The sequence below is a fragment of the Diabrotica virgifera genome, chromosome 7 (assembly GCF_917563875.1).
Source record: "Diabrotica virgifera virgifera chromosome 7, PGI_DIABVI_V3a".
Lineage (NCBI taxonomy): Eukaryota > Metazoa > Arthropoda > Insecta > Coleoptera > Chrysomelidae > Diabrotica > Diabrotica virgifera.
In genome coordinates this window covers 186076855-186097495 of record NC_065449.1, presented here as the reverse complement: position 1 = coordinate 186097495, position 20641 = coordinate 186076855, and positions in this window count along the sequence as shown.

The window sequence follows — 20641 nt, the reverse complement described above, 5'->3', positions numbered from 1 at the left end:
ATTATAACATTTGTATGAATTATGGTGGGAACGTAACTTAACATATAACATATACTTAACATACACTGGACGAAGGACAAACAGATAAAAATTGATTGCCGGTACTTGGGTACTTCTGCATATTGAAGTACCGGCAATCAATTTTTATCTGTTGGCCCTTCGTCTAGTGTCTAGTGTATGTTAAGTACCTAAGTATATGTTATAAGATACCACCATAATTCAAACTAATGTTAATAACCTTCGAGGACACTTTCCTTTTTTAACGAAATGCCCCTGAAGATGCTCTAAGAGCGAAAATATACTTGGGCAAGATTTAATAAAACTCAGTGCTCGATATCTGAGTTTTATTTCTGTAAATTGAATATTATTGAGCATTCAACCACTTTCTATTTTACAAACACTAAGCACTACAAACTTACTAAACTAAGAGAAAATATTTATCGCTGTCTAAATCTGAAAATGCAGTGCTGCTCTAAGAACAATTCGGTTGTTCGTCCATTGTATTTATAATTTACACATTTAGGTCTGGATCCCGCGTATGAAAAAAAAGTTGATTAATAGCAAGCTGAAAATTTGTTAATAGCTTAAGGGTGTCTAGTCGGATAAACTTTGATATATGGGAACACTGGAACAGGGGCAGTTTTAATTGTGGAACAGATTAAAAATTTGGAACGGTCAGACCACGAAAAGGGCACATTTATTTTGTCCGACAGAACAGACTTAAACTCTCCGAACAGAGATTAAACTCTCATGCAAAAATCAGACTGCTATTTATCACCTGTCATAATTCCTGTCATTTGATATATTCTACATGTTCCACTCATTAAAACGACCATTTGGTGATAAATAGCAGTCTGATTTTTGCATGAGAGTTTAATCTCTGTTCGGAGAGGTCAAGTCTGTTCTGTCGGACAAAATACATGTACCGTTTTCGTGGTATAACCGTTCCAAATTTTTAACCTATTCCACAATTAAAACTTCCCCTGTTCCAGTGTTCCCATATATCAAAGTTTGTCGGACTAGACACCCTTAAGCTATTAACAAATTTTCAGCTTGCTATTAATCAACTTTTTTTTCATACGCGGGATCCAGACCTAATTGTATTTATATTTATTTATAATCACAGAATATGTATAATTAAAAATTCACTATAAATAATCAGAAAATTCAACTCCCACAGAACCGCCTATATAAATGAACGTGTCTTGCTGCTCTTACTAGAACGAGGTAAAGGATAACTGGTTTTTTTGTAACCTAACCCTTTTATCTATGGATCCGTGATTTATTGCCTGTTTTCACTAATTATTACTATTGAAAAAAAAAACATGTTTTTTGATATTTTTATGACGGTAATAATCGATGGGTCGACAAAATTCAGGGTTTTTATGGCTATAGCAGACCAATTCTGCTATAGAGAAGCACAAATAAATTAGTAATGATACATTCTGTGATTTCTTGTGAGAAAATGCAAATTAAACAGGTAGTTTCCGAGGGTCGCCGTGTACATTTAAATTTGAGAATATTCCCCCTTTAAACGATGATATCACTCTTACAAATTGAAGAATTATATCATAGAAGTATTCACTTCTGTCGGCACTCCGCAAGTGCCACGTTTCTTTTTTTAGTCATACTCTACCGCACTAGCCAGTGCGAGGTATTGTAGATGAAGTGGCAGTTTTAAAGTAGATAAAGGTGGGAGTTTTTAAAGGAAGAGACAAGAAATGGTATGAGGACCTGGCCCCCATCAGTCAAGGAGATAGGTCGAACCAGCAGCTAGAATAAGGCAGGGTGACCAATCCCTGTAGTAATCTGTCTTCTATAGGGATTGCAGAAAAATGCTCCGTGCTACCTAAAATTGTGTTTTCCTCCTCCTCCTAACTGCCTTCTCTATTGAGGTTGGCGGTCAATATGGCAAATCTCTCTGTTCTGAGTTTGCCCAAAACCGGTCTTGGTCTTGCAGTCTTGGTCTTGTTCTTGCGTTTTCGCAAGACCAAGACCAAGACCAAGACCGCCTAATTTTAGCAAGACCAAGACCAAGACTGACCCTGCAAGATTTGAGCAAGAACAAGACTAACCCTGCGAGACTCTTGCGTCTTGCAGTTAGAATCGAGTGTCATTTAGGTAGTATAATATTTCGGGTATATGTTTAGATGCATAGAGACTCTTTGAGACGCAAAAAGATATGTAACAAAAATTTGTAAAATTGGACTTAAGCGCATTACGAACAATACAACAAGCATACATAGCGAATCAAAATATCGATTAAAAGAACATTTGCACATTTTATACGTACTCAGAGGTCATAGGTACAATGTAAAAATAAAACATTTTGAGCATTCTGCCCCAGCAGACGATTATTTCTTCACTCTGAAATTAATTGTCCAGATTTTGATAATAGCCGCAACAACATTTTAAAAATATTATGTCATCTCAGCTTAGCTGACAAAAAATTAAAAAATATAATACATACTACATACCTGTTACAAATTTTATCGGCCTATAGACTAACATTGTTTGTGCTGAGTGTGCGATATCAGTTACACACCAAAATTTGCTGAAAATGCGCGGCTATTTTCAACTAACTATCAATAACAGTCTATTTCTATTATATTTTAACATAATGAACAATAAACAATAAGTTTCTTTCTTTGTTATGCATATCTTTCGGCGTTTGTGACACCAAAACATGTCTAACAGACACAATGTCTGTTAATCGCGAAACAGATTATGTTACCTATTCAGTTTTCGGTATGCTTATCTTTGATAAAGAAATTTAAACTCATTATTCTTTTTAATCGCGCAGCAGACTACAAACAAAAAATTAACAGTTTAAATAAAATGAATTTCATTGACACTTTCGCATTTTAAACTTACAGATGAAGTCTCTATTTTCATGCTTTTGTAAATTACTTTAATCATTGTAATTGTAGTATTTGTTATTCAAAAGTAACGAGACAAATTAACAGATAATTCCGGCTACTCTATAAACAAAATACAGAAATATTTAAAGTAACGAAATAACGGTAGGGTATTGGACTATTGGAATAGGGAAAGTAACAATATCCTACTTAGGGTATTGGATAGTAACGAGTATAATGAATTGTCATCATCATCAATGGCGCTACAACTCTTCGTGAGTCTTTTCCGCGTTTACTATTGCCTTCCATGTTTGTCGGTCCTGTGTTACTAATTCGAAAGTACAATTGAATTGTACTTTGTATTAATTCCTGGTAAAAAAAATTTAATATAAAGATAAAGTCTTAGTAATAGTAACGTCAAAGCAATTGCGTACTGTTCTGTAATTTAATTTGTATTGTATTTTATTTCTTATTTAAATAAATGGCAAATTGTGTAAGTCTTTTATTCCATCTCATATAAGGTGAGGGTCGATCAATCCCTTTCTCGTATCTCTCGTATTACGAGGAAAACAACGAAAAGCCCCAGATACAAAGTTTACTACTTTTTAAACAATTAGAATAATTGAAATAAAAATATAATAAACAATATTTTAAATCTAAGACTTTTCGTTAATAAACTGCTTTCTGGCTGCATCCCATATCTCCGGATTTTACAATATATAATCACGTAGAGACGACGAAAATAGGAGAAAGCAAATAGAGGACACTTAGGCCACGCATTTACCTTCTCTTCGTCTAGGAAAAGGACCGAAAGACAGTTTCTAAATACTCAAAAACTGAGTAAAATGAAAAAGATAAAAAAGGGTTCAAGGCAGGTTTTGTTTATATTCGATTCAGAGTTGGACAACCATCTCCATATAGCAACTATTTCAGCATCCTTATGCATCACCAGTGAAGTTTATGCAGTCACAACTCTGAAGGGAATATAAACATTCTGCCTCTTTTAAGGCAAACCAACGCGATGCAATGAACCCACCTTTTGAGACACCTTTTATTAAATAAGTGTATTTTACAGTTTTTCGATCTGGTATTCATTTCGCGAAATATCGTGGGATTCGTATTTAAAATATTAAATTTACCCCCCCCCCCCCTCTCCGTGGGAAGTCGTGTTTGGCATCGTTCGACAGATTTTAAAAAAATATTTAGCACATATTTTTTAGTTTTTCGATCTGTCATTCATTTCGCGAAATATTCGCTTTTTTCTTGTGAAACTTTGGGACTCGCCCATTTCCTTACGCCTGGCTCAAATCGTCGGATTTTTGAAATATACACTCTTTTGCATGTAATTAACTTATCGGCTACAATGTGGTTCCTTTCACGTACCAATATGTGGCCTGGGGTAAATTGGTTAAGACAATATAGCTGGGACGGGCCTATATTCCGGTTGCATTTTAGTTTTTATTTCGCCAAAATGACTAATTTTCTCAGTAACAATTCATATCTTTACGAAAGGTCTCGGGGGCCCCAGCTTAGCCCGGGCCTCCTCTTCCTATGGCATTTTAGGTTTTATTACGCCAAAAAAACTAATTTCCTAGGTAATAATTTAAATTTTTATGTTATGGTCTTGGGGACCCCAGCTTAGCCCCCTCAACTTTATGTTGAGGTCTAGGGTGCATCTGTAAGGTCTTTTTAAAATTGTGTCATTTGAAACTATTTCGTTGGGATCGGCTTTTAAAATACATATTTTTATTTTCCTCGTTAAAATCTATGCACGGACAATCAAACGAGGGCCCCGCGGGGCCCCTACTGGCCGGGGGCCCCGGGGCACTGCCCCGGTTGCCCCAATGGTAGTTACGGCCCTGCGGTACATCCACGTTTCGAATGAATTCAATTTGTTGACGTCGTACTGTTTAAATGTTTAGGTCTCACAGCCATATAGTAATAGAGACCATACATAACACTTCTTCCTAGTGTTCTTTATCTTTTTGTGATTGATAGCTTGGGGTTACAGAGTATTTTACGCATGTTCATGAAACCAGACCTTGCTATTTTAATGCCTCTTCTAATTTCTTTTGAGTGGTGTAGTTCTAGTTGCCTATTTAGCTCTCTGTCCAGGTATATGAAACTTTGAGAACTATGAAGGGTGATACCATTTATTTGTATGTTGGATGTAATTTTTTCATGGGGTTTTGTGGAATACCACAATTTTGGTTTTGGAAAAGTTAATGTCCAAGCCGAGCCTGTGACTTTCTTCTGATAATATGTTCATCAATATTTTTAGTTGGTCTTCTGTTTTCGCCAATACTACGGTGTCATCGGCATATTTTACATTGTTAATGATGATTATTGACTCGGGCACCTTCAGGGCGATCTTCAAGCTGTGATTATATGTTCGGCATTTACATTAAATAATAGGGCGGACAAAATCTACCCTTGACGCACTCCTTGTCCTATGTTTATATAACTGGTAATGTAATTGTCGTTTAATCCCATTACCTATAAGTACAATATTAAGAATTTTTAATATACTTTTATACGCTCGTGCTTTAAACTGTCCATATTTTCAGATTATACTTTTGGTCATCGATCTTTTTTATAGGTATCTATGTTAGTTTATTCATTGTTTTATTTGTTTTGTTTAGATGTTTTGAGTGGATTTCAAGATTAACATTATTTAAGATCAAACAACGACACTGTTAAAGACATGACAATTAGAATTTAAAAATTTTAATATGGTTGATATTTTAATATATTATTTTCTTTTTTATTACATAAATTTTTATACGCTGAATAATATTTATTTTTATACATTTTCTATTAAGTCATAGAAGTACAAAGATTTCAGCTGACAAATCCAGTGAAGTATAATACAATGAGCACGTCCATGTTTATTAATAACTATTCTGCTTCCCCAAGGCCATCAGATATATAAGAATAAAATATGCATTCAAAGACATTTCATTTGTCGAACACAAAACATCTTGGGTTGAAAATAATAGTAAAATATTTTTGTGAGTTTTCTCAAACAATAAAGCTTACAATAAATACTGCAGCCACAATTTTATCTTCGGTTGATGTTCTGGTTTGAAATCAAATTGAGTGTATGTTTGGATTGAGATATTGAAAAGTTACAGTGGTTTTTTGTTATAACTGCTGGCTAGTAGAGATGTTGAAAAAGTATCTACTTGTTACAAAGTACTCGTTACTTACGAATAACGAAAGTAACAATTACTATACAGAGAGGCAAATCGTTACTTTGATTACTTTGATTACTCTGATTACTCCTTTGCTTCGTACCAATCGTATCAGAGCGAGTAACGACTATTGTAACTACAACCAGTACACTTGATTACTTTCTACCAATCGTATCCCAGTGAGTAAAAACTGATCGGTGAAGGTCGTTGTTATATCGGAATACCTATACAAAATACCTACCTACTGAGAAATACCATTCTCGATATGATTACCGGTACCCAAATACAAAAGTAACAAAAGTAATCATAGTAATCAAAGTAACGAATACTGTAAAGTATTACTTTATACAAAAGTAACGATTTTTACGAATACTCGAAAGTAACTATAATCAACATCACTACTGGCTAGTGTGCTTGCGGGTATTAGACGAGTTAGTATTTTACTGAAATAATTATACATAAACTTCCATTATTAATAACTCTACATGCAATAAATTAAATTAATAAGAAAATAGAAAATATGTAGTTATTTACCGCATCAAGAAAATTGTGTTTTGTGTTGATAGCGATTAAAATTTCAATTGCGGAATAAATGTAAACATAATATGACCCAAAAACGCCGACATAATTAATACATTAGCCATTAGCCGAAATCACTGTGCCGCTTCATTTTTAACTTCAAATATCTCGAAAAATAAGTACTTGATCGTTACCAATGAGGAATATATTATTAACATAGAAAGTACTGGAGAATCGAAAAATTACGTTAAAATAGCAATTCCGTTAGTGGCGTAAAATTGGGGAAGGGTCATCCATTCACTTTCTCCTGTCGTATACACCCGGAAGTAGCCATAAACGTTTATTTAACAGAATTTAGTAGGGTGTACCTACACTTCCTGTCATGTATGACAAGAATATGTCAAATAGTTTTAAAGCACTGGGTTAAACTTCCTGAACCAGTTATAATCTTTTTGCAATGTAAAATTATTAATAAATCAAAATTGTAGGGCCTAGGTCTAGGGCAACCTTAAATAGGAACCCACAATTTTTATTGCAGATTTGGATTCCTTATACAACAATAAGTAACTTTTATTTGAGACATTTTTCGAATTATTGATAGATGGCGCTATAATCGAGAAAAAAACGACTTATACTAGGACCTATACTTATAGGAACTAAAGTACCTATACTAGGACTTATACTAAAACGACTTATACCCTAGGAAAATAATGGAAACAGTCTAATATCTCGAGAAATACACTTATAAATGAAAAAATGAAAAATACCTGTTTAATATTTTTCAACATATATCGAATGCCACCAAACATGAACCCCACCCTACTGTGGTGGTGGGGTTGGTGAGCAACTTTGAAGTCTTTTAAAAAAATATTAAATACGTGTTTTTTGGTTTTTCATATGGAAGTATATTTCTCAAAATATTAAACCGTTTCTATATCTATAATTTACCTAAGGTATGACAATGACCCGTTTTTCCGATGATAACGCCATCTATCAACAATGACAAAAAGAGTTTCTGATAAAAGTTAGGTACTTTTGCCCCCACCTCGCTCTAGATGTGGCTGGGGTGTCGTGTTTGGTGTAATTCGATAGATTATTGAAAAGTATTGAACACCCTGTTTTTCAGTTTTTAGATCCGATGTTCATTTCGCGAAATATGCGTCCATCTCGCTTCTTTTCATACACCATGTATAATATAACAAGAATAAAAATCGCTAAACGCCGTAAAAATGAGTGGCGCACACAATATTCCAGCGACAAAAGAGTAAAGAGCTGATATGAATATTACGTGGCGCAAAAATGTATTTTCATTGTGATGGAATATAAAATTGTAGTTTTATTTTGAAACATTTTTCCATAATAGTTGCTAAAGGCTATAGCGGGATAAGATGGTCAAAAATGCCCCCGCACCGATCAGCCCAGCTCCTTATGTTTTCGATAAAGGATATAAAATTATGCCCTCATGCAAATTTTTAGCTTCCCAGAGGTCCTAAAACCTCTTAAATCAAGAAAAGAAGAATTTTTATTTAGGTTTTATTTTTATATGAGCGCAATTTTACCTTAAAAAATCTGAAAAAATTTAAGAGGATGTATATTTTGAATATAAAACAGCCTGATTTTTTTCAGATTTTTGTAATGAAAAATGAGTCCAGGAAAATTTTTTGAAATTTTCAAAAAAATTTTAGGTTATGTAAATATGATTTGGCCAACTTTTAAATAGTATTTTTTATGTATTTTTTGTCGTTCTTTTGAATGGCAGAGGCAGAATTTTTAATATCTGAGCGGAAAGAACGAAAAAATTGAAAAAACTGTTTTTGGCTGTGTCGAGATGCATCTCGGGACAGCCAATTTTAGGATTTAGGATCCTAACTACAACAACTGGAAAAACACTAAAAGTGTGAATTTTGTCATCAAATTTGATATGTGGAGTTATAATATTATTTGAAACAACTTTTCCAAATAACTTTTTTCGATATCTCTAACGCGAAGCAAATCGAATCGCGTATCGAAAATTCACCCTGTTTGTGGATTCGCAGTAGGCCGCGTTTAAAATTTAAATTTCAATTGACTATTTTAAAGAATGTTTTAAAAAATCAACCTATATGACTGTGTAAAATTTCAAATCTGTATATATTTTGAAAGCCGAAACACAGGGGTGTCTTCATCTTAGATGCGACACTCTGTATCTTATCAATTTGATAATTTATTGCAACTAATATAGTCATATTTTTTATATATTCACAATATACAATCAAAATACTGACTAATTCACTAATTTTATCACAAATAGTTCAAATTGATTGCATTGAAGTATTGAACCAATTAATGTGTAATATGTAATAAAATAATGTAATACAATATACAGACTGAGTTTTATGTATGGTAACCCTCAATTATCTCGGAAACGGCTTGCACGATTTTTATAGATTGTTTTCTAATGTGGCCGATATTATACTCATACTTACATTGTTGTCAGATCTTCCGTTTTTCTGAAAATCTAATTAACTTTCTTATTTCAAAGGAACACCCTCTATATTTTTTGCGTTTTGAAGTCCTTAAGAAATGCTGATTATTTTCCACGTTATAATCCCTATACCTAAAGGCCACAATTTCGGAGTTTATGCTACATTTATTTAAAAAAACTTTTTAAACAAATTATAAAAATCAATTTTTTTGGCCCGGGTAGACATTACTTTACGTTCTTTGAACCATTGGGATCAAAAAAGTTCTCTTATAATTTTTCTCTAAAGTTAATCGTTTTCGAGTTATAAATAATTTAAAACTGAAAAGAAATCGAATAATGACGATTTTCAAGGTTAAAAAACACAAATCAAAAATATTATTTTCGAAACTGCGAAGCACGGAAATTCAAGCTAAAGCCTTATTTTATCAGTTAACAGTAAGTGTAAGTTTTGATCTTGTTTCTTTCTAAAATATTGTTTTTTAGTTGTTAATGCAGCCCAATCGCCCGTCCACTCATATGCGCTTCATTAACATTTATTTATTAAAAAGCAATGTTTTATAATAAAACGTGCCAAAAATTTTTATAGCGAGCCCCTGGAAGAAGGGTTTAGCTTGAATTTGGGTACTCCGCAGTTTCAAAAATAATATTTTTTATTTGTGTTTTTGAACTTTGAAAATCGTCATTATTCGGTTTTTCTCAGTTTTAAATTGTTTATAACTCGAAAACGATTAACTTTAGAGAAAAATTACTAAAGACCTATTTTGTTCCCAATGATCCAAAGAACGTAAAATAATGTCTACACGGGCCAAAAAAATTGATTTTTATAATTTGTTAATTTTTTTTTAATAAATGTAGTAAAAAAATATACAGGGTGTTCCATTTGAAATAAGAAAGTTCGTTAGATTTCCAGAAAAACGGAAAATCTGACAACAATGTAATTATCAGTAGTAATTGCACAAGAGCTCTAAAATTATCGAATTTTTCCCGAGTGACACTTTGATAGTTTTAATTTCACGACCCGAAGGGGAGTGACATTATGTCAAAGTGTTACGAGGGCAAAAATTCGATAATAATTTTAGAGATCGAGTGCAATTTGTTGCGATTATTTCATGAATAAAACTGTTCAAAACCAAAATTTTATTGTGATTTATTTATGTAAGTACAAATTAGTACGATTAAACACACAGTTGTTATAAATATTTGACGGTTAAAAGTCATCACTTTTATAATTGTTAAAACATTAATTGTCATTAATGTCACTGAATGTATTTTTTCGTAGCAACGAAGGGCATCTGACGCAATATACTTGACGACGGGATATTATCAAAAATTATCAGTTTAATTTTTATTTCTGTAGCTTTCTATTGATCAGAATCTCCTATGAATGAAATAATCACTGTAATATCGGCCGCATTAGAAAACTCCTACCCACCAAAACCTATAAAAATCGTGCAAGCCGTTTCCGAGATACTTGAGGGTTTCTATACATACAACTATTATATTATAATTATGATATTACATTAATATGCATAAATTGGTTCAATACTTCAATGCAATCAATTTGAACTTTTTATGATAAAATTAGTGAATTAGTCAGTATTTTGATTGTATATTTTGAATCTAGAAAAAAACGACTACCTATATTAGTTGCAATAAATTATCGAATTGATAAGATACAGTGTGCCGCATTTAAGATGAAGGCACCCCTATGTTTCGGCTATCAAAATATATACAGATTTGAAATTTTGCACAGTCATACAGGTTGATGGTTCACAATTTAAAAAAAATAAATAACTGAACTTTAAATTTTAAACGCGGCCTACTGCGAGTCTACAAACAGGGTGAATTTTCGATATGCGATTTGATTTGCTTCGCGTTAGAGATATCGAAAAGTTATTTGGAAAAGTTGTTCCAAATATTATTATAACCTCACATACCAAATTTTATGACAAAATTCACACTTTTAGTTTTTTTTTCAGTTTTTGTAGTCAGGATCCTAAATCCTAAAGTTTGCTGTCCCGAGATGCATCTCGAGACAGCCAAAAACGGTTTTTTCGATTTTTTGGTTCTTTCCGCTCAGATATTAAAAATTATGCCTCTGCCATTCAAAATAATAGCAAAAAGTACACAAAAAAATACTATTTAAAAGTCGGCCAAATCATATTATCGTAACCTAAAAATTTTTTGAAAATTTAAAAAAAATTTCCTGGGCTCATTTTTCTTTACAAAAATCTGAAAAAAATCAGGTTGTTTTGTATTCAAAAGATACAACCTCTTACATTTTTTCAGATTTTTTAAAGTAAAATTTCGCTCACAAAAAAATAAAACCTAAAAATTCTTCCTTTCTCGATTTAAGACGTTCTAGGACCTCTGGGAAGCTAAAAATTTGCATAAGGGCATAATTTTATATCCTTTATCGAAAACGTAAGTAGCGGGGCTGATCGATGCGGGGGCATTTTTGACCATCTTATCCCGCTATAGCCTTTGAAGTAAAACGCACACAAAAGAGTAACTTTGATGCAGTTTGCATTTTGAAGTTCTTTTGTGGCTCGTTTTACTTCAAATTTAGCAAATACGTGAGACGTTATTTGCTCAATTGTGTTAAGAGTTTATGCAAATAAGAATTTACTCTACTCTAAAAAAAAATGAAGGAAAAATCTTTCAAAATAAAACTGGAATTTTATTTTCCTTCAAAAATAAAATACATTTGGGCGCCACGTAATATTCATATCAGTTCTTTTGTAGCTGGAATATTGTGCGCGCCACTCGTTTTTACGGCGTTTAGCAGTTTCTCGATTACACGTTAAGCGTTATAAATTATTGCATTTGTCGCATTATTTCCCAAATGATCTAGTGGTTACGACACTAAACTTATGATTGGACAATCTGAGTTCATATCTCAGCCACCCTAATACTTTTTTTTTTTCAATATAATTATTTGTGTCCATCGAATGAACACTAGATTGTTTTCTATTCGAGATAGATTGAAAAAAATATTGGGATGCCGGCAAATAAACTAGGATGGCCCGATCAAATTTAGCGTCGTAACCATTTAGCGTACATAAACCATTTCGACGATAATGGTTAAATGGATTATACTTTTGGAGCTCGAAAACTTGTAAACTGGTTAACCGATTTTGATCACTAAACATGAGTCTGAAACGTATTAACAAGTAGTATCTGATGCATCCAATGTCAAGTATGATAACTGAAGGTATTAGAGCAATTATTGATCTTGAAAAACCGTTTTTTCCATAGGAAATAGATTTGATCATACTTATGAAGCCTGTAGGAATTTTCCCAGATATGAGGTATACACCGTTAGACGCGTCTAGAGTCCTCTTACAAATGCTCAGTTATTGGCGCAATTCGTAGGTTGAAATTTTGAGTAATTGTCGAAAAACCAAAATTTTCAAAGTTTAGTTTTTCAGTTTTTCGGCTATACTGAGCCGGGTGTATGTCTGATCCTGACAGCTTAGGCACTATTTGAAAGCTTAACTTAACGCTATTGATTTGGTGTATTTGCGGTTTTCCTGTCTCTCCTTGAACCTAAGATATATACCCCCAAAAATATGCCGTTTTGTACCTACCCAGTCCTACAGCTTGTTTATGGCCCTTATGGGTGGTCAAAAGTCACAAACTACACAGGTTCTAAATCCGCTCATACCCCCTCTTGAAACACAGAAAAAAATACGATCGGTGTTACCTTTTGCTCGGTAACTTTTGAATGGTATAACCGATGTTCAAAATTAGACATGCTTTGGAAAGGTAATCAATGATCAATACTATCAGAAACCACAAAGGTCGTACTAAAATTTTCGAAATTTTTGGGAGTTTTGCGGACGAGAACGAAAAACAGACCCTAAATGAGAAGGGCCGTAAAATCCACACCCTTAGACCAAAATGGATGGTTGACATATGGATGGGCGAGTCTTTTCCTAAATTTTAAGATGGGATTTGGCCCAATTTTCAATAGGGATGTTCACAAAAAATTAAAAAGTCATTTCAAACATGTAAAACGATTAAGAAACACCCTAGGAATAATTGTCCAAAATTTCAACAAAATTGAATAAGCCTTTCTATAGAAAATCTTTATTAGAAATCTAGCATTATTTTAAATTTTAAGAACGCTTCTCTATTGGCCTGACGTCACTAGTTGCATACCCCAAGCGCGCGCCATTCTCATAGTGTTACTGTTTACCTGTTTGACGTCTCAGGTCATTTTATTTTGTTCTCTTCTTGTTTTATCAGGGTTAAAGTGGAGTTTTATGGTGAATTTGTTTAGTTTAAAGTGGATAGACTGTTTGTAAGGACATATTTTGAGTTTTACAAAAATAAACAAATAAAACGGAAGAAGGTTTTCAGAAAGCCGATTCGTATAAACTACCGACTGTAGTGTAGATGTAACAATGGTGTATGATTTATTGGCATCTTGTAAAAAAATAATTCTACCACAGCTTTACTGAGCGTATATTCCATATAATTTTCCATGTCTTCTTTAAGCTAAAAAAATAAATGCTTAATACTCCACAAAAAAAAAATAGAGAAAGTTGTATGCATGCATTGTATACATACATTGCATGCATATTGTATACATACATTGGCTGGTTATTACTTTACCTTGGTTAGGTGTATTAAAAATATTTTTATTCTTCTTCATGTGCCTTGTCCGTTGTGGACGTTGGCTATCATCATGGCAATTTTAATTTCATTTGAGGCGTTTCTGAATAACTTGATCGATTTTTGTCCAAATCATTGGCGTAAGTTTTTAAGTCATGAGTGTCTTTTCTGCCGGGTCCGCGTTTGCTCTCTATTTTACCTTGCGTTATCAGTTGGAGTATACGATATTTATCATGCCTCATGATATGACCGAAATATTTAAGATTTCGTTTCTTAATTGTAAAAGAGATTTCTTTTTGTTTTCCCATTTGACGCAATACCTGTACGTTGGTGTGGGTCACCCAGGATATTTTGAAGATACGTGGGTACACCCACATCTCGAATGCCTCTAGCTTTTTCATTAATGTTTCCAATATTGTCCAGGCCTCTGCGCCATATAGCAAGACCGGAAATAATAACATTTTAGCAGCCGCATTTTTAGTGGGAGAGATATTATGTCGCAATGGGTGAAAATATTTCTCATGCATGTTGTTAAATGTTGCTATGTCCTTTTCAACTCTAGATCTTATTTCGGTTGTTTCGTATTTCGAGTTGACAACTGTTCCAAGGTAAAAAATATTTTTGAACTTGGGTATTATACATTTTCATTTCAACCAATCTTTTCACTAAATTATTAATGATTTTAATATACCTAATATAAAGTCATACCTACATCCACATGTAATTATTTCAAGGTTTACTTTTACTGTATGTATTATTAGAATCCCGTTTTTAGGAATATCCCAGTTTAAGGAATACAAATTTGAGGTCCCGAAACTTTTTCATTTACTCTTTAAGGGGGTAGGTAAATCTTGGTCCAATGCTATTTAAATTCATTCATTTTTTTCGAATCCTGAGAAAACTAATAAGTATTTTTGAAAAATGTAAATGCAGAAAGAACAATTACATTATTACCAAGTACCAACTTCTATAATGTTTATTTTATTAAGTTAGTTCTTTAAGTTAGTTATTTTAAGTTCTAGCTGCAACAAACCATTTCTTTTTCTGTTTTAAATTGGCTGGAACGGTAATAAAAATCTTGTCAGAACTGTTTTTTGATGTATTTACACACCCAGGAACAAAACACCACTTATTTGGCTTTATTTTTAATAATTAAATACGTAAAAAACTGCGCACATTCAAATACACTGAGTAAATAAGTATACAAAACTAGTCGTCGATCAAAGAAGTTACGACTGCTGACGTCACAGACCGTAGCCTCGCTGCAGGGTACCGTTTTTCTAGCCTCCAAGAAAATCAACATTATGAACTCATTTATCTTAAAAAATATACATTTTTAAACAGTTTTATAATTGTTACGTTTTTATACACCTTGTAATCTATTGAATTTAACTATATTTAAAAATTAGTGAACATCCCTATTCAGTCAGATATAGAAAATAAAAAATTTCGTGTATTTATAGCGTCGCATGTAAAGGGGTTGTGCGCGACTGGCGAGAACTGCCGTTCTCTGGGATAAAAGTAATAAAAATATAACTTCCACCATATTACAAACAAAAACATGACATAAATAATAAAATTTGTCTTCTACAAACCAGAATACATTTACAAACATTTCTCTTTTGATGATTGCACTATGTGATACGACTTGACACAAATAATAAATGAGTAAGTTAGAATTTTCAATTATTTAGTGTGTGGGTGAGAGCCAAGAAAAACAAATATCCTGAATCGCAGCTGGCTTGCGACGCTTGCTCGGTGGTGATCATAAAATGTTTCTTGGCTGGTTTACAATTCCTAAAAATGAACGTAATTCCAGAAAACAATGTTATGCTTTGAATGAAAATTATGCGGATTAAGTAACGAAACAAAAAATGCCAAAAAACTGTTCTGAGTAATTTTTTTTTCGAATATTAAAAATTTTCTGTTCTATGTATTTTTAAAAGAAGAAGCTAAAGATAACTGAAAAACACGAATAATCCCAAAATGTATTTCTTATTATATGATACATATTTTTAATCAAAAATTAGTCACTTACTTTGTAATCTCACATTAATCGTAACTTCCTAATTCATTATAGTTTCACTGTGTATAATTGTGAAAGATATCGATTATATCAAAAATGAATAACCATTTTCAATTTCGTTGCAACACGAAACTACAGCCGCATTACATCCTACTTCAATCAGAGAGTGCAGCAAGCATCTCTACCGGTTTCGAAACTTATTAATCTCTCATCAGGAGGCACATATGCCGCTCTCTCTGACCCAACCAGGACAAACCCCGGCATGCAGTCACGGATTGCAACGAACGAAATGGCAGGGATGCCCTAGCGGCAACTGATAGCAAAAGACTAAGGGTCGATTTCTCATACCTGCCTTAATCGATGGTTCAGTTGACCGCAGTTCACCGGTGAACTTCGGTTGTGTTTGGAATGCATTTCTCATTGCACGTTCATGTCAGTGCACGTTTTACAGCTTTCGAGAAATGCCAATAGATGGCAAAAAGTAAAATACTATCGCCATTTTGTACGACCATTTTTATGCTGTTTTTGAATAAAGTTAAATTTAAGTATTTATAGTCAAATCGTCATTTTAATAATTATAAATAAATGTTATAAAAACAAAAATAATGTTACCGTGTATCGTTAGGCTTAATATAATAAAATAGGATATATTTATGTTATGACAGCGTTTCGTGTTAATACAACGCATTCGTAATCCATGAAATCATCTGAACTGGGTTCTGAAATCTATGAACGGCCGAATTCCAGCGTTCAAGCATCGTTCAAGTTTAAACTGCCATCTACGTCAATTAGGGATGGCGGTTTTTGACAAAACACCGGTTTTATTGAGAAAGACGATTTTGACTTTAAACTGACGTTCACTAAAAGTTCAGCTTAAACTGGAGTTGAACTCGATATGCGAAATTGGCCCTAAGTTTTCAATCTTATAGCACATAAAATAATATTAAAAATATTACTCTACATCCCACCAGATTGAAAACAATGGAAACCTTCTCTGGTTACACCTCCGAGACTTTTAAATTGGCAAGTCATAACGGATGCTGAGACTAAAGAAGATGAGGGAATTTTACAATTTATAATTCACGTCCCATCTGCTCAGCGCGGTAAAGTTCCAACGAGATACTGCTGTAGTTTCGTGTTGCAACGAAATTGAAAATGGTTATTTATTTTTGATTTACATGTTTACTCTGATTGGAGTATAAAGGGAACCATTCTCGTAAGTCTTCTATGTCTTCTTCTTCTTAGCCTTCTATCTTCCATTTTTGGATAAAGGCCTCTCCCAACTCCTTTCATCGATCTCTTATCCTTAGCAACATACTTCCAAAGTTCCAATTCGTTCCGAGTATTTTATTTTTTTTTATCTACTCGTCTCATCTATGGTCCTTCTCTTGGCCATATATATTTATCATAAAAATATAACAGAAAAAATATATCTCAATTGCATAGAAAGATAAATAAATCATAACATAAAAAACTCAAAATAGTCTAGCAGAATATTGGAACTTCATCAGCCTCCTGATTAGTTACTCTTTTGATTGATACCGTCCCATCATTTGCTTCGTCTTAAATCCCATTTTCGGATGAATGAGTTTGAAAGGTTCTTTGATTTTTCAAGTGTTCGTGAACAGTCTCCGCTTGCTTAGCACACATTGGTCCAAAGATTGTTACGCCCCCTGATCTTTTCTGCAGAAGCCACTTGTTTGGAGAAAGTGCTTTATCGAGTTTTTCTCAGATCTAAAATCTTCTCTAAAATCTAAAGTTCTACTCGGTCTTTTAGTATAGCATTAATTTTGACGTCATATATGATTTTAAGAATGTAGAGAAGGAAGCATTGCTTGACATTTTAGTTCAGTTTAGTTTGTTCTGTTAGAAACAGAAGAGTGGAATGGAATGACCACATAAGCCTAATGGCAACAAATAGAGTAAGTAGTAAGGATAGCGAGAGACGGTTCCCCAATAGGAAGACGATCAGTGGGAAAACCACGAAAACGATGGAACGACAACTTACTGGAGACACATTGAAAAAAAACAGACGAGTCATGTCTACACAAAAAGACGAAGAAGACATTTTAGATAAATCTGACAGTCAGAATCGTAATCAGCCAAATTAAATATGAATAAACAAGGCGAAAACAGCGGGTTCGTTGAGAAAAATATTCCAATGAGACTTTTTTGCATAATTACATTGGTGAGACATAATAACATCCCAAAATAAGGTTCACGAAATTTTTTTTAACAATTTTTTTTAATCAAATTGCAAAAATCAATATTTTTGGTTTGGACAATTTTTTTGTAGGTTTTTTGGACCATTCTGGATAAAAAAGGTCTCTTATAATTTTTCTCTAAAGTTGATCGTTTTTGAGTTATAAGCGATTTAAAATTGAAAAAAAACGAAAAATGGCGATTTTCAAGGCTTAATAACTCGGTTAAAAGTTATCATTATGAAAGTCAGAAAGTGACTAAATCAAAGTTTAATGCCCCCCTACAAGATCCTGAAGAAATGTCATTATTTTATTACTAAGCTGTTATTTTTAAGTGATTATATTGGGCGCCATGCACGTGGTAGCCGGCCGTAAATGCTGAGTGCGAGAGAGATGCCACTCCGGCAGTCCAATTGTGCATCTTACTTGCACTCACATTTACGGCCGCCTACCAGGTGCATGGCGCTCATTATTATTACTTAAAAATAACGGCTTAGTAATAGAATAATGACAAAAATTTCTTCAGGATCTTGTAGGGGGGCATTAAACTTTGATTTAGTCACTTTCTGACTTTCATAATAATAACTTTTGACCGAGTTATTAAGCCTTGAAAATCGTTATTTTTCGTTTTTTTCAATTTTAAATTGCTTATAACTCGAAAACGATCAACTTTAGAGAAAAATTATAAGAGACCTTTTTTATCCAGAATGGTCCAAAAAACCTACAAAAAATTGTCCGAGCCAAAAATATTGATTTTTTGCAATTTGATAAAAAAAATATTCAAAAAAAATTTGGCCCACTTTTCACGTGGGCGACTTTTTGAACCTTATTCTGGGATGTCTCACGAATGTAATTATGCAAAAAAATCTCATGGGAATATTTTTCCCAACGGACCCGCCGTTTTCGCCTTGTCAGTATAACTCTTTTAGTTGCAATTTGGTATAAAAACAAATCAATCGTGTTTATTGCATTTATAAAAAGGGATGTTCTTTGATTTGTATAGTCGTATAAATTGTACAGATTATAGTCGTATCTATAGATAATACGTAATTTTTTTATTATAGCGCCATCTATCAACAGCTAGAATAAATATTATCAATAAGTATAATCACGGGCGTACCTTTTTTTCTGTCACTTCCGACTTAATGCGCTACAAATAAATCCAAAAACTGTGATGCACTGAAAGAAACCTCTTAGAAAAAGTATAGGTTTATTGTTTCATCGAATATCGATTACATTATCTGCAATGTTAGTACTTACTACTATATAGTTCATCCTACTGTTAGATCTAAAAGATATTTACTATAATATATTACAGCATATTAAAAATATTTCGTGGCACATTTAGCTTCTTATGATCATCTTTAATCATCGCACAATAAGCTATGCCGCAAAATGAATCCGTAACCGAGTCCATTTATCAATTAGCTCTCTCTTTACCTTAATACGCGAATTTGTCATTTGCCGGCGCATTAAGTGAGTCGCTGAGGCATTCCGGTAGTCTTTATGGCACGACGCCAGATCATCTCTGGTCGTTTTTTTATAAATCAAATCCATTATTTGGGTAATCTTTTAACTCCGAATTATAATAAACCGGCTTGTTCGCATCGTTTAGGAGACGTTAACGATGAAATTTATTATGACTTTTATTACACAACCGCACAAGTGGCGAGAAAAGTCACTACAAGGTAGCGTGGAATCATAGTAAATGCTTATTTTTAGACAAATACTAAAACTTCATAATTTTTTAAGGGTTTATATGTAAATATTTATAGTTACATTTGTTACCTATTTGCTACCAAACATACACTGCCGAGCATAAAATTAGGATTACCCCTTACTTTGAATTTACTTTAGAAATTATTAATCTTTTTTTAACTATTTTCTCGCTCACTGATAATTTTAACTATGAGTGATACAAAAAAGAGTTCAAACCAATATTAACTAATAAAAAAATGACTGGGAGAGCTTCAAAATAAACCTTAAACACAAAATTATATGCTGTGCCATTGAGAAACACGAGGCAACTTGATGACGAATTAGAAGTTTTTATAAAAAATATGTTACATAGAAAGAATAGGAAGAACAGTCACGGAAGAACAGTAAATAACATAAGATTCGCTGATGACACCGTTATAATGGCAGACACCCTTGAGTCGCTACAAGAATTGTTAAATAGAATTAACGATTATTGCATTCGATATGGACTCAAAATAAACAAGAAAAAAACTAAATTTATGATTTTCTCAAAAACACAACATGGAAATGAAAGGTTAATACTAGAGCAAACCCAAATAGAAAAAGTAAAGACATACAAATATCTGGGAACCTGGGTTGATGACAAAAATGACCAAAGCAAAGAAATTAAAGTCCGAATTGAAACTGCAAGGCAAGAATTTATAAAAATGAAGACACTGCTTCCAAACAAAGATCTTCAGTTGCCTCTCAGATTGAGGGCTCTAAGATGCTACATATTTTCTATTTTACTATACGGAATGGAAGCTTGGACATTGAAAAGGCAACATATAAGAAAAATAGTAGCGTTCGAAATGTGGTGTTACAGAAGAATGTTGAAAATTCAGTGGGTTCAAAGGATTACCAATGTTGACGTGCTACGACGTTTAAATAAGGAGTTAGAAATTATGAACAGTATAAAAACAAGAAAACTAGAATATTTGGGTCACATTACCAGAGGAGAGAAATATGAGCTGCTGAGAGTTATTATGCAAGGAAGGATCCAAGGAAAAAGAAGCATAGGA